This window comes from Trachypithecus francoisi, unplaced genomic scaffold, assembly GCF_009764315.1.
Source record: "Trachypithecus francoisi isolate TF-2019V2 unplaced genomic scaffold, Tfra_2.0 Lachesis_group2, whole genome shotgun sequence".
In the NCBI taxonomy this organism is placed as follows: domain Eukaryota; kingdom Metazoa; phylum Chordata; class Mammalia; order Primates; family Cercopithecidae; genus Trachypithecus; species Trachypithecus francoisi.
In genome coordinates, this window is record NW_022681465.1 from 100,801,415 (window position 1) to 100,807,596 (window position 6,182).

At 37.7% G+C, this 6,182-nt stretch overlaps 1 non-coding gene across 1 annotated transcript; it reads left to right on the forward strand.

Annotated features, from left to right (window-relative positions):
- The first annotated feature begins 214 nt into the window (after positions 1–214).
- Positions 215–348, forward strand: LOC117066244. The gene has a single exon (XR_004430226.1). It is a non-coding gene; the product is annotated as a U8 small nucleolar RNA (small nucleolar RNA).
- Positions 349–6,182: the final 5,834 nt, after the last annotated feature.

Here is a 6,182-nt window from a genome sequence, read left to right on the forward strand (position 1 = left end):
CCAGGCTGGAGTGCAGTGGTGTGATCTCAGCTCACTGCAACCTCCGTCTCCTGGGTTCAAGTGATTCTCCTGCCTCAGCCTCCCAAGTGTCTGGGATTACAGGCATATGCCACCACACCCAGCTAATTTTTATATTTTTAGTAGAGATGGGATTTCGCCATGTTGGCCAGGATGGTCGTGATCTCTTGACCTCGTGATCCGCCCACCTCAACCTCCCAAAGTGCTGGGATTAATCCTTACCTGTTCCTCCTTTGCAGGGCAGATAGAACATGATAACTGGAGATGCATGAAATGTGATTAACATCTCTGTGTAATCAGGACTTGGAACACACTTAATTTCTTTTTAATAGTGAAAATTTTATTGGAGATCATTGAAGCTAAGACTGATAAACACTTGCCCTGGGTGGATTACAGCCATCTTTTTTTTTTTAATTTTTTTTATTATACTTTAAGTTCTTGGATATATGTGCAGAACGTGCAGGTTCATTACACAGATATACATGTGCCATGGTGGTTTGCTACACCCATCACCCCGTCATCTGCATTAGGTATTTCTCCTAATGCTATCCCTCCCCTAACAACCCCACTCCCCAACAGGCCCCAGTGTATGATGTTCCCTTCCCAGCGTCCATGCAACACACTTAATTTCTATTGCATAGTACTATGGGGGTTACAGAAAGTATAATTTTCAGATAATGCATTTATATTCTATGGACTTCTTTCTAAAACCTTATAATTCATATATGAATGTAAGACAAATCCCCTCCCCAAGCTCAGGTCATTTTAAGAGATAACACCTACTATGGACCACATATTCTTCAAGGCACTAGAGATACAAAGATGGATAAAGCATGAGCCTGCCCTTCTTCAGATTCTATGAGACCAGCAGGCACAGATCCCCCTAACTCCAGACCCAGTACCCAAAAAAGACCAACAGGATTAAATATACACCATTGAGTTAATGGGACACACCACTGAGTTAAAACTTTTTTTTTTACTCTAGCAGAAAAGAAAATGACTCAACTCTGGATTATCCACTCCAGAACGATCAACTTAGAGTGGAAACTTACACTACCATGAAAAAAAAATAGTTGAACCGGAATAAGAAGGCCCAACGTTCCCAACAGCATTGGCAACCTATTCATTTAGAAACTCAGTAAAAGTCAACTCAGAAGCCCACTTCTTAGCCAACTTCATGTTCCATGCATACATGGAGGTGAAGGGAACAAGTTTATATATTACAAATTATGTCTTTCAGCTGGGCACAATGGCTCACGCCTGTAATCCCAGCACTTTGGCAGGCAGAGGTGGATGGATCACTTGAGGTCAGGAGTTTAAGAGCAGCCTGGCCAACATGCTGAAACCCAGTCTCTATTAAAAATACAAAAATTGGCCAGGCATAGTGGTGGGTGCCTGTGATCCCAGCTACTTGGGAGGCTGAGGCAGGAGAATTGCTAGAATCCAGGAGGCAGAGATTGCAGTGAGCCGGGATCATACCACTGTACCCCAATCTTGGTGACAGAGTGAGATTCCATCTGAAAAAAACAAATTATGTCTCTTCAGTCCCTCAGGAACACACTCTCATTTCTTTAATTCGCCTCCCTATTTATAAGTATAATATTAATACCTCCCTCCTCAGGTTGCTGTGAGGGTTAAATGAAGCAATATTTGTTTTTTGTTTTTTTTTTTTTCAGTCTAAAAAAGCACCTGGCTTATACTAGGGACTCACTGAATAACAGCTAATAGAAAATTCAGTACCAGGATCCCCAAAACAGTGTGACCACAGACACCATGCCCCCAGCTAGCTTCTGGTTTTTCTTACTTTGAAGCAGGAGAAGCAGACTTCTTTCTGGCCGCACCAGCTAGAAAGATCTAAGCTGAGCTACTAGTACAAGAATATCATGGGGCAATGATTCAACCTTGACAAAAGATCTAGAAACATATCCAACAGAAAACACAAAGATGACAGGAATATCAATAATCTCAACAACTGTAAACAGGTTACATTCCCTTATTAAAAGAACTTTCAAATTCATTTTTTAAGGCAAGCTCCAGCTATATGCTGTTTACAAGAGATGTGTGTAACACAAAATAATGCTGAAAGGTTGAAAACATGCACATGCCCAAAGAGAGACCAAGTGCTATGGTCTGAATGTTTGTGTCCCCCCAAAATTCATATGTTAAAATCATGACCCCCCAAGGTGATGGTATTAGGAGGTGAGGGCCTTTCAGAGTTGATTAGAGCATAAGAGTGAAACCCTCATGAATGGGGTTAGGGCTCTTATAAAAGCAAGCCAAGGGAGACCCCTTTCCACCTCTACCATGTGAGGACACAGTGAGAAAGCATTGTCTATGAACCAAGAAGCAGACCATCTACAGACACTGAATCTGCCAGCACCTTGATCTTGGAATTCCCAGACTTCAGATATGTGAGAAATAAATTTCTGCTGTTTATAAGCCACCTAGTTTATGGCATTTTGTTGTAGCAGCCTGAAGGGACTAAGACAGCAGGCAAATATAGACAAAAAGAAAACAATATATAGCAAAAAGCTCTATATGGGACAAAGAAAATTGTTTTATATTAATAAACAGTAGATTCATCAGAATATATAGCAACCATGAACATTTTCACTCTGAATATCATGGCAGCAGATACATAGAGAGTAATTATAACACATCAAGCACAATTCCAAGGTCATTGCATATAGCAACTCACAATCCTCCCAAGAACCCAGTAAAGTAGATGATGTGATTTTACAGTTAAGGAAATGTGTCCAAGGTTTGTCAACTCATGAGAGCGGAGCTGATATTCAAACCAGGCAGCCTGGTGTTAGCATCAATGCTCTTAATTTTTTTACTATATTCTCTCCAAAAAGTAAAAAGAAGTGTTAGAAATTTTTTTTAAAAAATTGGCCAGGTGTGGTGGCTCACACCTATAATACCAGCACTTTGGGAGGCTAAGGCAGGAGGATTGCTGGAGCCCAGGAGTTCAAGACCAGCCTGGGCAACACAGTGAGATCCTGTCTTTTTTAAAAGGAAAAAGAAACTTTTTTAAAAAATTGTCGAACCCATAGGTATAGTGGAAAAAGTTAGAAAACTATTCCCAAAACTTGTTGTGTCAAGATGACAAAAATAAATATATAAAAGATGTTAATAATACATATTATAAGCTTGAATTCACAGCAAATTATGATCTCTCTAAAAATGAGACACATTCTTTCTAGATGTTTATGAAACATTCATTTAAAATTTTAAATACAGAAAGAGAGGCCGGACACGGTGACTCACACCCATAATCCCAGCAGTTTGGGAAGCCGAGGCGGGCAGATCACGAGGTCAGGAGATCGAGACCATCCTGGCTAACATGGTGAAACCCCATCTCTACTAAAAATACAAAAAAATCAGCCAGGCAGGCTGAGGCAGGAGAATGGCGTGAACTCGGGAGGCGGAGCTTGCAGCGAGCTGAGATCAGGCCACTGCACTACAGCCTGGGCGACAGAGAGAGACTCCATCTCAAAAAAAGTGAGAATAACACATAAAGAGAAATCACTTACTAGGCCACAGAAAAATGTCTCTGTAAGTTTCTGAAGGTAGAGTTCTTATAGGTTTCATTTACTGATTAAAATGGAATTAAATTCAAAACGTCATTGTTCTAAATAAGTCTGTGTCAAAGAATAAATAAAAACTTAATTTATAAATTATTTGAAAATTAACATATGTTGAAACACTAAATAGAAAATTCCATGGGAAGTAGCCAAAGTTTACTCAGGAAAAAAAATCATATCCCTAAATAGGTTTTTTTCTAAAACAAGAAATGTCTAAAATAAATATTTTTGGCACATTAGACTCAGAAGCTAGAAAAAGAACAACAAAATAAACAAAAGAAACCAATGAATTAGGAAGTTTAAAACAACTAGAATTGTTGAGTAAAACTAGAGCTAGCTCTTTGGGGGGAAAAAGGGATTAAGGGATGTCTGACAAATCTGACAACACGGAAAAAAGCTTGAGAACACATACACTACATTAGCAATGAAAACATACGTCTAACTACAGATAGGGAAGAGACTACTTTTATTAAAATAATACTATTTATACCCTTATGACAATAATGTAAAGTCAAAAAAACTATTTTCTAAGTTACCACTACTGAAAAAAATTGAAATTGAAATGATCAGTGAAATCAACTCTCCTCAAAACTTCCAGATGTTGGGTTTATTCAAAAAGTCATATAATGCTTTCAAGAACTCATTTCACAAGGCTATTGCAACCCTGATAGCAAAAACTGAGACAGTAAAAAAAGAACCAAAAGTCAAATTCATTTGTTAATACATATATATGCAAACACCCTAAATATAATATTTACAAATAGAACCAACAACACACTAAAAGTAAAATGCAACACCTTTAACTAGGATTTATTTTAGCAATTCAAGGATAGATAGTTAGAAAAAAATATGTCAATGTAATTCACTAGATTAATAGATTAAAAACCAGATGGTCATTTTGACAAACACAGAAAATGCAGTTGATAAAATTCTAAATCCATTCTGGATTAAGCTTATGGGTAAACTAGAAATAGAAGGAAACTTTAATATGATACAGATCTTTTTTTTTTTTTTTTTTTGAGACAGAGTCTTACTCTGTTGTCCAGGCTGCAGTGCAGTGGTGCAATCTCAGCTCACTGCAGCCTCCACCTCATGGGTTCAAAGTGGTTCTCCTGCCTCAACCTACCAAGTAGCTGGGACCACAGGTGTCCCCACCACGCCTGGCTAATTTTTTGTATTTTTAGTAGAGACAAGGTTTCACCATGTTGGCCAGGCTGGTCTCAAACTCCTGACCTCAGGTGATCCGGCCAGCTTTGGACTCCCAAAGTGCTGGGATTACAGGTGTGAGCCACTGCACCCGGCCAGTAACAGTCTCTTTAAAAAGTCACTATTATCTGGGGGAAAAAATTAAGGGGCTGTTCTTTATTAAAAAGAAAGTAGAGATCTAAACACCAAAAGCAATGGGTGAACCTTCATTGAACCTTTGATTTTAAAAAAATAAAAGCAGCAACAAAATATATTTTGAGGAGAAAATATGTACCACAAAGAGCAGTAAAAAGGTTAGTATCTCTATCTGAAGGTTCTTATAAATCAGTATTATTTATTTATTCATTCATTTATTTTGATACAGGGTCTCACTCTGTCACCCAGGCTGGAGTGCACTGACGTCATCACGTCTCACTCAACCTCGACCTCCCCAGACCCAGGTGATCCTCCCACCTCAGCCTCCTGAGTAGCTGGGACTACAGGAGCACCACTACATCTGGCTAATTTACATATTTTTTGTAGAAACGGGGTTTCGCCATGTTTCCCAACTCTTGAACTCCTGGGCTTAAGCAATCTTCCTACCTCAGCCTCCCAAAATGCTAGGATTACAGGCATGAGCCACCATGCCCAGCCATAAATCCATATTTTAAAAAGACAAGTAATCTCCTCTTGCCCCCAAATAAGTAAAGAATCATGAACAGGACAATTTCAAAAAAAAGAAATACAAATTGCCACAAAAAAATATTTTAAAAGTATTTGGCCTGATTAATAGCCAAAGAAATTTAAATTAGGAAAACAATGAAATATTTTTTTCAGTCCCAGATTAGCAAAGATTAAACAGAACAATAATATTCAAAGCTGGCAAAGGTGTAAAAATACTGGGCTGATGAAGTGCAAACTAGTTCAACTTTTGGAGGTCATGAATTAGATAATGTGCAACAAAATTTTTAAACGAAACATAAATATTCCTTTTGATCTAGCTGTTAAACTTCTAGAATATGTGTAAGAGAAATAATCAAGCAGGTAAAAATGAATCTACATTATTTCTTATTGCAGTGTTGTTTATAATTTTTTTAGTTAAATCTAAATGACCAATTAAATGAGTTGTGCCAGAGTCATGTAACCACATACTCTTAAGCACTTAGAAAGAACAAACAATGTAACTCTATGTATTAGCATAGGAAGAAGTCTGAAAAATATTTTAAATTAAAACAGCTTATAGAAGAATAATAGGTATGATTTTATCTAAAAAAAGATACATGTGTTTATAGATGCATAGAAAAACTGCTGGAAAAATATACAACAAATTATAACAGTGGTTATATCTGTGGGGGTAGAATTAAGGGGACTTTCTACTGTATGTCTAAAATT